This window comes from Palaemon carinicauda, chromosome 42 (genome assembly GCF_036898095.1).
Source record: "Palaemon carinicauda isolate YSFRI2023 chromosome 42, ASM3689809v2, whole genome shotgun sequence".
NCBI classification, from domain to species: Eukaryota; Metazoa; Arthropoda; class Malacostraca; order Decapoda; family Palaemonidae; genus Palaemon; species Palaemon carinicauda.
Window position 1 is genome coordinate 32,363,457 of NC_090766.1, and position 13,870 is coordinate 32,377,326.

At 45.7% G+C, this 13,870-nt stretch overlaps 1 protein-coding gene across 6 annotated transcripts in view; it reads right to left on the bottom strand.

Annotated features, from left to right (window-relative positions):
• The window catches only part of LOC137632901 (putative divalent cation/proton antiporter TMEM165), a 142,138-nt gene that overhangs the window by 120,429 nt on the left and 7,839 nt on the right, over window positions 1–13,870 (bottom strand). For 2 of the 6 annotated variants that reach the window (XM_068364999.1, XM_068364996.1), the window contains exon 1: window positions 13,446–13,599. The exons of the other annotated variants lie outside the window; for them this stretch is intronic. The gene's annotated coding sequence lies outside the window, so the exon portion shown is untranslated. Of the gene's footprint in view, window positions 1–13,445; window positions 13,600–13,870 lie in introns of those variants that run through there. 6 annotated transcript variants of the gene reach the window in all.

Consider the following 13,870-nt stretch of genomic DNA (forward strand, 5'->3'; position numbering starts at 1 on the left):
GATATTGGTTGCACCAATACCATGTTGACGCCTTATAAAAGTTCTTTCACAATGTTCTTAATGGACAAGAACACCGTGACTCCATGCGTCAATAAGGTTGCAGAGCTTGCTTTCCAATATGCTCTGGAGGAGAAGCCCTTGCCTCCCATCCGAGAGGTGGATCCGATCTCCCTCCTTCTTCCTTCAGGTAATGAGTGTTGGGACAATGTCCATACCACTTTTACTTCTGGCAAACTAACAGCGGACTGTGCTTCAGTTATGTTTAGTGAACGGCTTCCCCGTCTCCCGGAATCCCTCATTAAACAGGAGTATGATTCCCGCCTACGTGTTGGTCGAACTTTGAACTTGGCCACGTCTACGGAGTCGATAGCCTTAACTTATGATACTGAGAGTATCTTTAAGTCTCTCAATAAGGCTACTTTGCAGTCATTATATTTCGATTTATATGACTTTGCTATTGCTAAACGTAGGTGCCGCAAACACGTCCTGGCTGAGGCGACCATTAGGCACGAGCCGAATAAACTTATCCGGTCCTCTTGCTGGGGTTCAAATCTTTTCCCTGAGGATCTTGTGGAGGAAGTCTTGGCAGAGGCTACTAGAGTTAATCAGAGCCTTAAAGCTCGTTGGGGTTTGACTCCTAAGCGGAAATATGATCCCGCAAATTACCAAGCCCGGGGTAGGAAGAAGCTCCGCCCGTATACCTCCACCCAGTTCCGGCAACAGCAGAGTAGTTCGTCCGTTTTCCGTCAGCCTCTTCCTCCATCTCCTGCTGCTCCTGCACAGCCTTCCACCTCTCAGGCTCCTTCATCGGACGACTATGTCACCGTTCTGCTCCCTAAGAGCCAGCTTCCCGGTGCCTCCACCACCTCTCCAGCCTTTAACCAGTCTTATGAGGCTCAAGGCTCTTCCCAGAGTTATAACAGAGGTAGAGGCTACCACCGTGGTTCAAACCAGAACAGAGGTAGAGGTAGATTCTTTCGCAAGGGAAAGAACTTCCGAGGCGGACGTGGAGGCAACTCCTCAAGCCAATACTGAGGTGCAGCGGGTAGGGGGGAGGCTTTATGCCTTCCGCAACAAATGGAGGTTCAGTCCCTGGGCTTTCAGTATCATCTCCAAGGGACTGGGGTGGAGTTGGATTCAAGGACCTCCTCCTCCGAACAGATTTCATCAACATTCCACTCCGGACCTAGTCGAATTTGTCCAGGACCTGTTACAAAAGAACGCCATACAAGAAACGAAACACCTGAAGTTTCAGGGTCGGCTGTTCAGTGTCCCGAAGAAGGATTCGGACAAGAGAAGAGTGATTCTAGACCTATCCCTTCTCAACTTGTCCATTCAATGCGACAAGTTTCGCATGCTTACCGTCTCGCAGGTGCGGACCTTACTTCCCCGTGGGGCCGTCACCACCTCTATCGATCTTACAGACGCCTATTATCACGTCCCGATAGCGAGACACTTCCGTCCGTATCTAGGCTTCCGCCTAGGGGACAAAAATTACTCCTTCAAGGTGATGCCTTTCGGGCTCAACATCGCCCCAAGGATCTTCACAAAGTTAGCAGAAGTTGCTGTTCAAGAACTCAGAAATCAAGGGATTCAAGTAGTAGCCTATCTGGACGACTGGCTCATTTGGTCAGACACCTCCCAAAATTGCCTAAAAGCCACTCACAGAGTCATCCAATACCTTCAATCTCTAGGCTTCCAGAACAACTTCAAGAAGTCCCGTCTTCTTCCGAAATCAAAGTTCCAATGGCTCGGTCTGCAATGGGATCTTATATCTCACACTCTGTGTCTTCCCAAACCCAAGAGGTTAGAGATTGCAATGAACACCAAACGCTTTCTCAAAGACAAAGTAAGTTCCAGACGACTCCAAGAGAGGATCCTAGGGTCCCTTCAATTTGCTTCAGTGACGGATCTACTTCTGAAGGCAAAATTGAAAGATATCAATCGTATCTGGCGTTCGAGAGCGAACCGGAAGCTCCGGGACAGGAAAGTCCGCCTTCCTCCCATTCTCCGGGAAAGACTTCTACCTTGGACAAGGGCCAACAATCTGTCAAAGTCAGTTCCCCTTCGATTTCCGCCTCCGAAGTTAATCATTCACACGGACGCATCCCTATCAGGTTGGGGAGGCTATTCTCAGCTCAGGAAAGTTCAAGGTCTTTGGTCTCCCTTATTCCGCCAATTTCACATCAATGTGCTGGAGGCCATGGCAGTTCTTCTAACCCTGAAACGTCTCGCTCCACCCAAGAGACAACACCTTCGTCTGGTTCTCGACAGCGAAGTGGTGGTCCGCTGCCTCAACAGAGGCGGATCAAAATCAGGGCCTCTGAACCATGTTCTAGTAGCCATATTCTCCCTAGCAGCCTCGAACCGTTGGCATCTTTCAGCTGTCCACCTGGCGGGAGTCCGGAACGTAGTGGCAGACGCCTTGTCCCGGACCTCCCCTCTAGAATCGGAATGGTCACTCGATCTAAAGTCATTCCGGTGGATTCTCTCTCGGGTTCCGGGTCTCCAAGTGGACCTCTTCGCCACGGAGTCCAACCACAAATTGAGAGTATATGTGGCTCCCAATCTAGACCCTCAGGCCTACGCCACAGACGCCATGTCACAGAATTGGGACATCTGGGAAAGGATTTATCTCTTTCCCCCGGTGAATCTTTTACTGAAAGTCCTAGACAAGCTGAGATCCTTCAAGGGACGAGTAGCCTTGGTCGCACCCAACTGGCCCAAGAGCAATTGGTACCCTCTCCTGCGAGAGTTGAGACTACATCCTCACCCAATACCCAATCCGGTTCTGTCTCAGATAGTACAAACACGCGTTGTGTACGCTTTCTCAAACATTCAGAGCGCCCTAACTTTATGGACTTCATGAAGTTTGCGGCCATGCATGGTGCCAATATCGATCCTCAAAACACCCTGTTCTTAGAATCAGATAAACGGGATTCCACCATCCGCCAATATGATTCTGCGGTTAAAAAGTTGGCAAAATTTTTGATAGACTCAGACGTACACTGTATGAACTTGAACCTTACAGTCACTTTCTTTAGAACTTTATTAGAATCAGGTCTGGCAGCCAATACCATCACCACTATTAAATCTGCCTTGAAAAAGATCTTTCTAGTGGGTTTTAACATAGACTTAACCGACTCTTTGTTAGCTTCAATTCCGAAAGCCTGTGCCAGACTGAAACCGGTTACTCGTCCTACCCCGGTTACCTGGTTCCTGAATGATGTACTCAAATTGGCTTCTGATACCATTAACAGTTCTTGTGATTACATTCCCCTTCTCAGGAAAACACTTTTCCTGGTGAGTTTGGCTTCCGGGGCAAGAATTTCTGAACTGGCAGCTTTATCAAGAGACCCGGGTCATATTGAGTTCCTTCCTTCGGGAGAGGTCCTTCTTTCACCTAACAAATTCTTTTTAGCTAAGAACGAAGACCCTCAGAACAGATGGTCCTCCTGGAAAATTGTTCCCCTCACGCAAGATCCGTCTCTGTGCCCTGTTACTACTCTTAGGTCTTATTTATCCCGGACCTCCTCTAACTCCTCGGGGCCTCTATTCGTTAGAGAACAAGGCGGTACCATTACCATTAAAGGGATCAGGCAACAGATTTTGTATTTTATTAAACAAGCTAGCCCTGACTCTTTTCCTCTTGCACATGATATCAGAGCGGTTGCTACTTCGGTGAACTTTTTTTACCACATGAATTTTACGGATCTTTCCAGGTATACAGGGTGGAAGTCACCGTCAGTGTTCAAGAAACACTATCTTAAACATTTGGAAGCCCTTAAATTTCCTACAGTAGCTGCAGGGAGTGTAGTTACCCCCAGGTAACTCACATATTAATTCTTTGTCATTTTATCTCTCCCCCTTACCTGCCTCATTTATACCCTATTTGTATTCGTTGGTTTCGCACCTGATTACTATTATTATATTTGTAAATTTTTGACTCCTGAGTATCTGTAGATATCATCACTCACGGCATTATTATACCTTACCTTTTTTGTCAATTGTTCTACCAAGTGGATTTATGTTCTTTTAAGATACCCTTATAGCTGTTTTTGGCACTCATCTCTGATTAAAGCAACTTGTATTTCCCTTATGCTTATGTTTTTTCCTTTATTTTGCAAGTTTGGTGACATTTCTCTTGTATATATTCACTGGCCGGCACAGGTTCAAGCCCAGAAAAGGGATTTTGACGTAGGAAAAATCTATTTCTGGGCGAGGGACCTGTGCCGCCCAGTGAACCCTCCCAGCTCCTCTCCCTTGGAGTCCCCAAACTTTGGGTGCTAAGGAGTTGGGTTCTGAGCGGATGCAGAGTTGCTGGTGCCGAGTGAGGTTGAACGGCTCGCCTCTATTGGGGTCTTTGTCGTGGATGAATCTAAATAGTGCGGGACCTCTGGATTATACGCCCAATTCTATACCGACACCAATAGGTGAGCGAGCTAGTTAACCTAGCACTCCTTTACATTTTTTCTCTGGTATATTTAGCAGTAAATTACCTAAGAATAAGTGCTAATAGGAGCTTATTCACTGGGCGGCACAGGTCCCTCGCCCAGAAATAGATTTTTCCTACGTCAAAATCCCTTTTTTAAACATAGGCAATGAGGGCTTCTTAACGGAGCACCATAAGGCCTCAGATCCACCTCGTAAAGATCTGGTACGAGCTAAATAAAACTTAAGAGCTCTAACTGGACACAGTACTCTTTCAACCTCGTTGCCTACGATCTCTGATAGGCAAGGTATATCAAAAGATTTAGGCCAAGGACGAGAAGGCAGTTCATTTTTGGCCAAGAAACCAAGCTGAAGCGAACATGTGGCTTTATCTGTAGAGAAGCCGATGTTTTTACTAAAGGCATGGATCTCACTGACCCTTTTAGCCGAAGCCAAGCACACCAAAAAAAGCGTCTTGAGGGTGAGATCCTTCAGGGAGGCTGAATGTAATGGCTCAAACCTGTCGGACATTAGGAACCTTAGGACCACGTCTAAGTTCCACCCAGGAGTTGCCATATGACGCTCCTTAGAGGTCTCGAAGGACTTAAGGAGATCTTGGAGATCTTTATTATTGGACAGATCTAAGCCTCTATGTCTGAACACAGAAGCCAACATGCTCCTTTAACCCTTAATAGTGGGAGCAGACCTTGATGGTAGATGCTCTCCTAGCCCTCGCAATCGCTCTGGCTGCCTCCTTCGAAAATCCTCGAGCTCTTGAGAGTCTTTCGATAGTCTGAAGGCAGTCAGACGAAGCGCGGGGAGGCTTTGATGAAGACTCCTTACGAGGGGCTGCCGTAAGAGATCCATCCTTAAAGGCAGACTCCTTGGAACGTCTACCAGCCATTGAAGTACCTCTGTGAACCACTCTCTCGCGGGCCAGAGGGGAGCAACCAACGTCAACCTTGTCCCTTCGTGAGAGGCGAACTTCTGCAGTACCTTGTTGATGATCTTGAACGGCGGGAATGCGTACGCGTCCAGGTGAGACCAGTCCAGCAGAAAAGCATCTATGTGGGCCGCCTCTGGATCTGAGACTGGAGAGCAATAGGTCGGGAGCCTTTTGGTCAACGAGGTGGCAAAGAGGTCTATGGTGGGTTGGCCCCAAGTCATCCAAAGACTCTTGCACATGTCCTTGTGGAGGGTACATTCTGTGGGGATCACCTGACCTCTCCGACTGAGACAGTCCGCCAAGACGTTCAAGTCCCCCTGGATGAATCTTGTCAACAGGGAGATGCCTCGATCTTTTGACCAGATGAGGAGGTCCCTTGCGATGACGAACAGTGTGTGGGAGTGAGTGCCTCCTTGCTTGGAGATGTACGCCAAGGCTGTGGTGTTGTCCGCATTCACTTCTACCACTTTGTTTCGTAGAAGACTCTCGAAACTCGTCAAGGCCAAGTGAACAGCCAACAGCTCCTTGCAGTTGATGTGCAGGCTCCTCTGATCCGACGTCCAAAGACCCGAACATTCCAGACCGTCCAGAGTCGCTCCCCAACCCAAATCCGACGCGTCTGAGAACAACACGTGGTTTGGGTTCCTGACCGCCAGGGACAGACCCTCTCGCAGACTTATGTCGCTGTCCCACCAGTTCAGGCACGTTTTTACTGGCTCGGAGATCGGGATTGACACAGCTTCCAAAGTCTTGCCCTTGTCCCAATGGGAGTCTAGATGGAACTGGAGAGGGCGAAGGTGAAGTCTCCCTAGTGAGATAAATTGTTCCAGGGATGACAGAGTCCCTAGGAGGCTCATCCAACTTCTCACTGAGCAACGGTCTTTTTTGAGCATGAGGCGGACTTTGAGCAGGGCTTGCTCTATCCTGGTGGCAGACGGAAAAGCCCGAAAAACTAGACTGCGAATCTCCATCCCCAAATAGAGAATCGTCTGGGAGGGATTCACCAACAGTCCCAACTCCTTTGCCAGGTCCAACGTCCATTGAAGGTCCTGCAGACAGCGATGACGGGACGATGCTCTGAGAAGCCAGTCGTCCAGGAACAGGGAGGCTCAAATTCCCGATAAATGAAGGAATTTTGCCACATTCCTCATGAGCCTCGTAAACACGAGAGGAGCAGGGCTGAGGCCGAAGCACAGTGCTCGGAACTGGTACACCACATTCCTGTAAACAAACCTCAGATATGGTTGAGAATCTGGGTGTATAGGAATGTGGAAGTACGCATCCTGCAGGTCGAGAGAGACCATCCAGTCTCCCTCTCTGACCGCTGCTAGAACGGACTTCGTGGTCTCCATCGTAAATTTTGTTTTTACAACAAAAACGTTGAGCGCACTGACATCCAGCACTGGCCTCCAACCTCCTGTATGCTTTGGGACTAGGAAGAGACGGTTGTAAAATCCCGGTGATTGAAGGTCCGAAACTTTCACCACCGCTCCCTTCTCTAGCAACTGAGACACCTGCTGATGTAGAGCTTGCCTCCTTGACTCCTCTCGATACCTGGGAGAGAGGTCTAAAGGAACTGTTACTAGAGGAGGTCTGCGTACAAAAGGTATTTTGTACCCCTCCTTGAGCAACAACACAGACTCTCGGTCTGCACCCCTCTTCTCCCAGGCCTGCCAGAAGTTGTTCAGTCTGGCCCCTACCGCTGTCTGAGGACGTGGGCAGTCAGACTCTGCCACGGGAGGACTTGGATCCTCTCCTCTTGCCTCTTTTACTGTCGGCACGAGCGCCTCCCCTACTAGGAGCTCTGCCACGAAAGGGCGGGATAAACCTCGTCGCTGGGGTATCGATCTTGGGTCTTACGACATAAGACGATGAAGGAGCACCCTTACGAGCAGACGTAGCCATCAGGTCGTGGGTATCCTTCTGCACCAGAGAAGCCGCAATATCCTTGATCAACTGCTGAGGAAACAAGGCAGATGACAAAGGGGCAAAGAGAAGCTCCGACCTTTGACAGGGAGTTACTCCTGCCGAAAGGAACGAGCAAAGAGTCTCCCTCTTTTTCAGGACTCCAGCCATAAAGGTAGCGGCGAGCTCATTGGAGCCATCACGGATGGCTTTGTCCATGCAGGACATAATAAGCACGGAAACATCCTGGTCGGCCGACGAGATCTTCCTGCTTAAGGCTCCTAGCGACCAATCAAAGAAGTTAAAAACTTCGAAGGCCCTGTAAACCCCTTTAAGGAGATGGTCAAGGTCCGAGGAGGACCAATAAACTTTAGAGCGTCTCATGGCCAGGCGACGGGGAGAGTCTACGAGGCTTGAGAAGTCTCCCTGGGCAGAGGCAGGAACTCCCAAGCCGAGAACTTCTCCCGTGTCATACCAGACGCTCGCTCTAGAGGCTAATTTAAAAGGAGGGAAAGCAAAGGCCGTCTTCCCCAAACTCCTCCTGGTGATCAACCAGTCGCCTAGCAAACGTAAAGCCCTCTTAGAAGAGCGAGAGAGCACTAGCTTAGTAAACGAAGGCTTGGAAGCAGCTAGGCCTAGCGCAAACTCTGACGGAGGCAAACGAGGAGCAGAAGTTACAAAATGGTCTGGAAAAAAGATCCTTAAAAATCAGCATGATTTTCTTAAAGTCCATAGAGGGCTGAGCAGCTTTAGGCTCTTCTCTGTCTGACAAAATGCCCAAAGGAATATCAGTAGGCGGAGGATCAGCAACTTCCTCATCTGAAGGAACCTCGTCCGACAATTGTCTAGTCTCATGAAAAGGAGAGACCTGCCGCGGCAGCAATGCTTGACAGGCAGTGTCAACAAGCAAAGGAGCAGCAGTAGCAGTAGAGGAAGCGACGTCACGTCGCTGCTGAAAGGACTGAAAACCTTGTGACTGTCCAACAACAACAACAGGAGTTGATGGACGCTCGACGTCACGTCGGAACTGCATTGACTGCCTAGACTGAGCAGTCAAAACAACCTTCGACTGCGGTGATTGACGCTCAACGTCAAGTTGAGGCAACTGAGCTGGTTGGCGAACGTCCTGAACGTCAACACGAGATTGCGGAAGCGGCTGAACGTCAACACGAGACTGCGGCAGTGGCTGAAAGTCAACACGGGACTGCAGCGAGGGAGGATCCATGTCACGTGACTGACGTGACAAACTACCGACATCACGTTTCAAAGTGCTAACGTCAAAAGGACGAGTAAAAGCTCGTTTGGGCAGCTGACGGCCAGAGTCTCGATCAGCGTAACGGAGCGAAAGATCATCGTGACCCTGCTCAGCTTGATACCCCTCCATAAGGGAGGCAAGCTTAGTCTGCATGTCCTGCAGGACAACCCATTTAGGATCAACGGGAGTCGGAACAGGCCGAGACGATGGTAACGTCTGTGTTGGCAAAACATTGCCTTTACCGAGACCCTCGGACCCCGTGTTACGCTTACGTTTAATAGGCGAACAGTCTTCCGACGACTGCAAAGGGTCAGAGCTGTCCCAATGGCTACAGCCAGGACGCTGGACCTGTCCTGAAGGGACTGACTTTCGCTTCAAGGGTCTAGAAACCTTGCGCCAAGGTTTCTTTTGCGAAAAGCCTTCGGATGACGAGGAGAACACAGCCTCGCTCGTCTTATGGTAAGGGCGATCTTGACGAGACACGCCCGATACTAAAGAGGGAACGTCTGTACGTTGGTTGAAGCCTCTCGTCCCCTTAAGTCCTACGACATTACTTCTCCCTGGTGCAGGGGAGCCTGAAAGAGGTCTCGGACTAGGGGAGCGACAAGCACGAACAGACGAACCCTCGGTCGCAACACTAAATACACTTTGCGCACTTATCACTTTATCACTACGATTTTCTGATTTGCCACTCTGACACTTTAATAACTTCACATTTGACATGAGTTGGTTACGGTCCGATGCTAAGGACTCAACTTTCTCGCCTAAAGCTTGAATCGCAAGAAACATATCCCGCATGGACGGTTCATGAGTGCTAGTAGAGGGTTCAGGAACAACTACTACAGGGGAAGGATTAGGTTCAGGGGCACGGGAGGAGGAAAATTCCAACGACCTAGAGGAGCTTCTCCTTACCCTATCTCTCTCCAGCTTACGAGAATATTTATCAAATTCAAGCCAGTCAAATTCCGACAAGACCACGCACTCATCACACCGATCTCCTAATTGGCAGGATTTACCCCGGCAATTAGAACAAACGGTATGTGGGTCGAGAGAGGCCTTGGGAAGACGTTTGTTACAATCCCTAGCATTACATTTGCGAAATTTAGGACCAGGGATAGGAGAAGGGTCAGCCATATTGAACAGTCAAAGAAAATCCAAAACAAATCCAAAGTCATCAACAATAAACACTAGCCAAAAAAGGGTTCAAGAGTTTTAATTGAAGAGAAAAACACCCGTCACAGCGAAAGCTCAAAACAACCAAAATAAAGTACTTCACCAAAAATGACGAAAACTCAAGGTCAACAGCGAGCGGAATCAACTTGTCGATGAGACCGACAGAGAAGAACTGGAGCTGTTTACAAGTATATGCGGTATCTGGCCGATAGTCGGCGCTGGTGGTCACACCCGCAACCTTCACAGCGATCGCTCGCGAGTTTTTGGGTTTCTGTCGAGCCGTCCGAGACGTCAGCTATTATATATTCACCGGCTAAGTTTAATATTTAAAAATTAATATCCAATATTGGCTGAAAATGTAATAATATAGTTTTCTGTGCTGCTAACTATAATTATCCACATAGGGTATTTATATTTGTTCCAGGGATATAAACCTAAACTAAATGACAAATATTATAAAGGCTAAAATGAGCATGTGAGAGCCTTACAATTAAAACCATGCCAAGCCCAGCATCCTAGTCAAGGTTAGGTTGAAAAGTATTCTCGCTGACATAAGCCCAGAGTTTTCTCATCTTGGGCACCTAACCTGAGTTGAGTTTGTAGATTGGCGGACACAGATCAGATCCAACGTAGAAAAAAAAAAAAATATTTTATCTCATTTTATGGTAAATCAAATAAATACGACCTTACTAAAAATATGCCCACCACACCTTACCTATGTCAGCGTTTCGCCCTGCGACACCCAGTTACTTATACTATAACGAGTTAGTGGGCTTGTTAGCCATTCTAAAAAATATCCAGTTGCCTCCTCTCATCAGACCAGTAAATATTTACTGTAGTACAATATTCCAAAGGAAGAAAATAATAACAGCACCTGGTTTATCTAAAGTTAATTTGAACGATTCTAGTGGAAATACTACAGGGAAGTTTAAATTTTTCAAAGTACAGTATGTATAATGATGGACCTCCCTTATTTCAAACGCTATTGCAAAGTTGTATAGAATACAAGCTGTTCAGAATGTTCTAAATACCCTATGTTAGTACTTACTAAATAAAAATTTTTGAAAATCCTTAAAATTGCTGTGAAATTCATAAGTCGTACGAGTTCTGTACCCTGACGCACTTCCTCACTCCCATAGTTCCTAAAATTCAATGTAGATGACTATTTGATCAATTCACCTATGCATAAGCGTAGTAACACTGAACTAAATGGAGGGTGGGGTAACTAGAAAGACCAAATTGGGTTTGATTGACCCAGGAAATTGCCGGAGGGCGTTTTTTATTCAATTAAAATTCAATATTTCCAAAATTCAAACTGGGTAATGGAAGCATCAAGCATGGGTTGGAGATAGCGTTCTTAGCCACGGAAACATGAAGATTGTAATGCTGTACTCTGAGTGATGAAGTTAGACCTAATTAGATTGTTTCTATAACTTGAACAAGCTATAACTGGTGGGGGTTATGAATTTCTCAAGACATAGGAGTTTACGTTTTATTTATATAAGATAACACTCTTATATGACTACTAAGGCATTTGTTCCAAGAGCAGTGTTGGTGAAATGAGCTATGTTTACAATAGAAAATTAACTCACAATAGCAAGCCATGTTTTTTGGCCCAGTTAAAACTGTTTGTACCAAAGGAAGATTGCCAAGGAATGTGGAAGTTTTATTTTGGAAAGATCAAACCTATCTTGAGAAGATATTTTTTTTATAGGTGTATTAGGTTGCTTTGCTTTTAGTGTACAGAAGTTCTTAATCTTACAAACTTAATTGGTTCCAAGAAGCTGTTTGTAAGTCGAATTTTGTTAAATATTGGCCTGAGGTAGGCCTAACCTGAATCCCATGCCTATGATTTACAGTTACAAAAGTCAACAAATAGAATGGTTCCACATGAAATAGATATCAGGTTATTACAAAAGTAATTTTGCTTACTGTATTACATGATAAACTATTGTTCTATTACAGTATTTGTTTATATTTGTTATTTTCAGTTGGATTTGTGTTTGTATCTCCGAATGTACTGCAGAACACGCACCTGTCCATATCATCCACCACAGTTTTCGCTTCACAAGGAGATGAGGATGCAACCCAAACAGGGTGAATGTAGTTTGCTGGGACAAGTGGAAACTTAATTATTACTTGTAAAAGAATACCTTTACAAAACATAATTGTGTTACCTTGCTAGGAGTGAAGCAAACAAAGGGTAAGCTGAGAATACGACAGTAAAAATGGGTTGCAGGGGGGCCCTGTTAGGTAAGTAAGGACACGGATCGTATATTAGATTAGTTTAAGTTTAAGTTTGATGGCATTCTTGTGTAGAGGTTTTACAGAACAATGGACGTCGGTTTTGTAGTAAGGTGGCCACAGCTTGCCAACGCCTAAAAACTGGGAAAGTAGATTCCCCTTTTCTATGCATGCGGGATGCCAGTCTGTCATTATACAAATGCTCCAGAGCTTTTGTATATCAGCGGCCAGTTCCTCACGTATTGATTAATAATGGACATCAACTAACCTGAACTTTCCCCCCTAACCTACGCTACAAGCCGTGTCCTTACCTACTTACCTAACGGGGGGGGGGGGGGGGGGGGGGCCTGCGACCCCCCCTTACACTGCCAATTTCCAAAGTTAGACATAATAATACACACAGGTGGCTGATATCGTACATTCACCCCAATTCTCCAAAACCATATTTTAAAAAGATACAAACCCAAGAGGACCACCTAACCTAACCTAAGAGTCGTATTCCTACATACTTACCTAAAGAGGGACACCCTGCAAACCACCAATAAATAACCATATCCTCAGCTTAATTTATGACCAATTTGCACCCAAACCGTTTCACTCATGATACTGAATGGGTGAATGTAGTTCGTTGGGACAGGGTAAACTAAAAATACGGTAATCTTAGGGAGGGTCGCAGTGGGGCATAGACCCCCCAGTAGGTAAGGATATGGCTCATAGGTTAGGTTAGGTGTGGTACCTAAGTATAGGGGAAATATTACGATAGAGTCCCACCCAGCTATTACCCCTTACCACTACATAATAGTTTGTTTTTCTTTTTCCGCGAGCAAACGAGCACACGGCTGAACAAAAAACATTAAATTTCGGTAATATTTTAATAGTCCTTAATGGATTTTGCTCTGCTGTGGGCTCGCTTCGCTCACGAATAAAGAAAACCATCAAGCCCCTAAGTACTGGCGAGTGGTAATCGCTGGGCAGGACTATCGAAATACTACCTAGGGGTAAGGTAAGGTGGTGTTTTTTTAGTCTGTTTCCCCTGCAAAATGTGGTGTTTCAATCTGTACCAACGAACTACAAGGGCTACAAACTGGATTTTACAGATGTATATAATAGTTTAACTGGTCCACAAAACATGACATATACGTATTTACAACGTTAACATCGAAATATTGCATTACAGTTAAGTAAAACCATGAGGCCGCCATGTAAACGTTGTTCGCGACCTGACCCTGTCAAATATTACTTTAGATTCGTAATCATGAGTTTAATAATATTAAAATATTTTTAATTAACTAATATCCGGCTTGGGTACCTCCACAGTAGGTTGTATAAACTGTATTGGATAGCGCTCTAAGATGCGGTATGCTCATAGAAGTCATATTACCATTAGAAACCTCAATTTATTTACCATTTCCTGGAAATTGTTGATAGCAATAAAGTAAAGTACTGTGAATTTCAAAAGCAGTTTCAAAAAGAAAATTGGGTCATCTGTACCTGTACTAAAATGGCAGCCCTTTTCAATGTATTTGTTTATGCACTTTCCTGCCACTTTCCTGACGTGTTGACAAAGTCAGCTGGGGCTGAAGTCTGCTAACAATAAGGTCTTAAGACATACACTAGTGATTAAACGTAATCCTTTTGATACATAAAAAGAAAAGAGGATTATTTATATATAAAGGAACTTGATACTTAATTTTATGCAATTCGATACTTTTATAATCAAAATTGTTTCGTCTATAGTGTTGACATTTCTGGCATGCTACGTAGGCAAAGTACCGTGGATGATTCGTACCAGAAAACGTCTTGCCATTTCAAAAACGGTTTCAAAATGGAAAGATCATTGGTATTCAATGAAAAATATATAAAAAAGCGAGAAAGATATTATATACAAGATTAAAAATACAAAATGATATATAAGA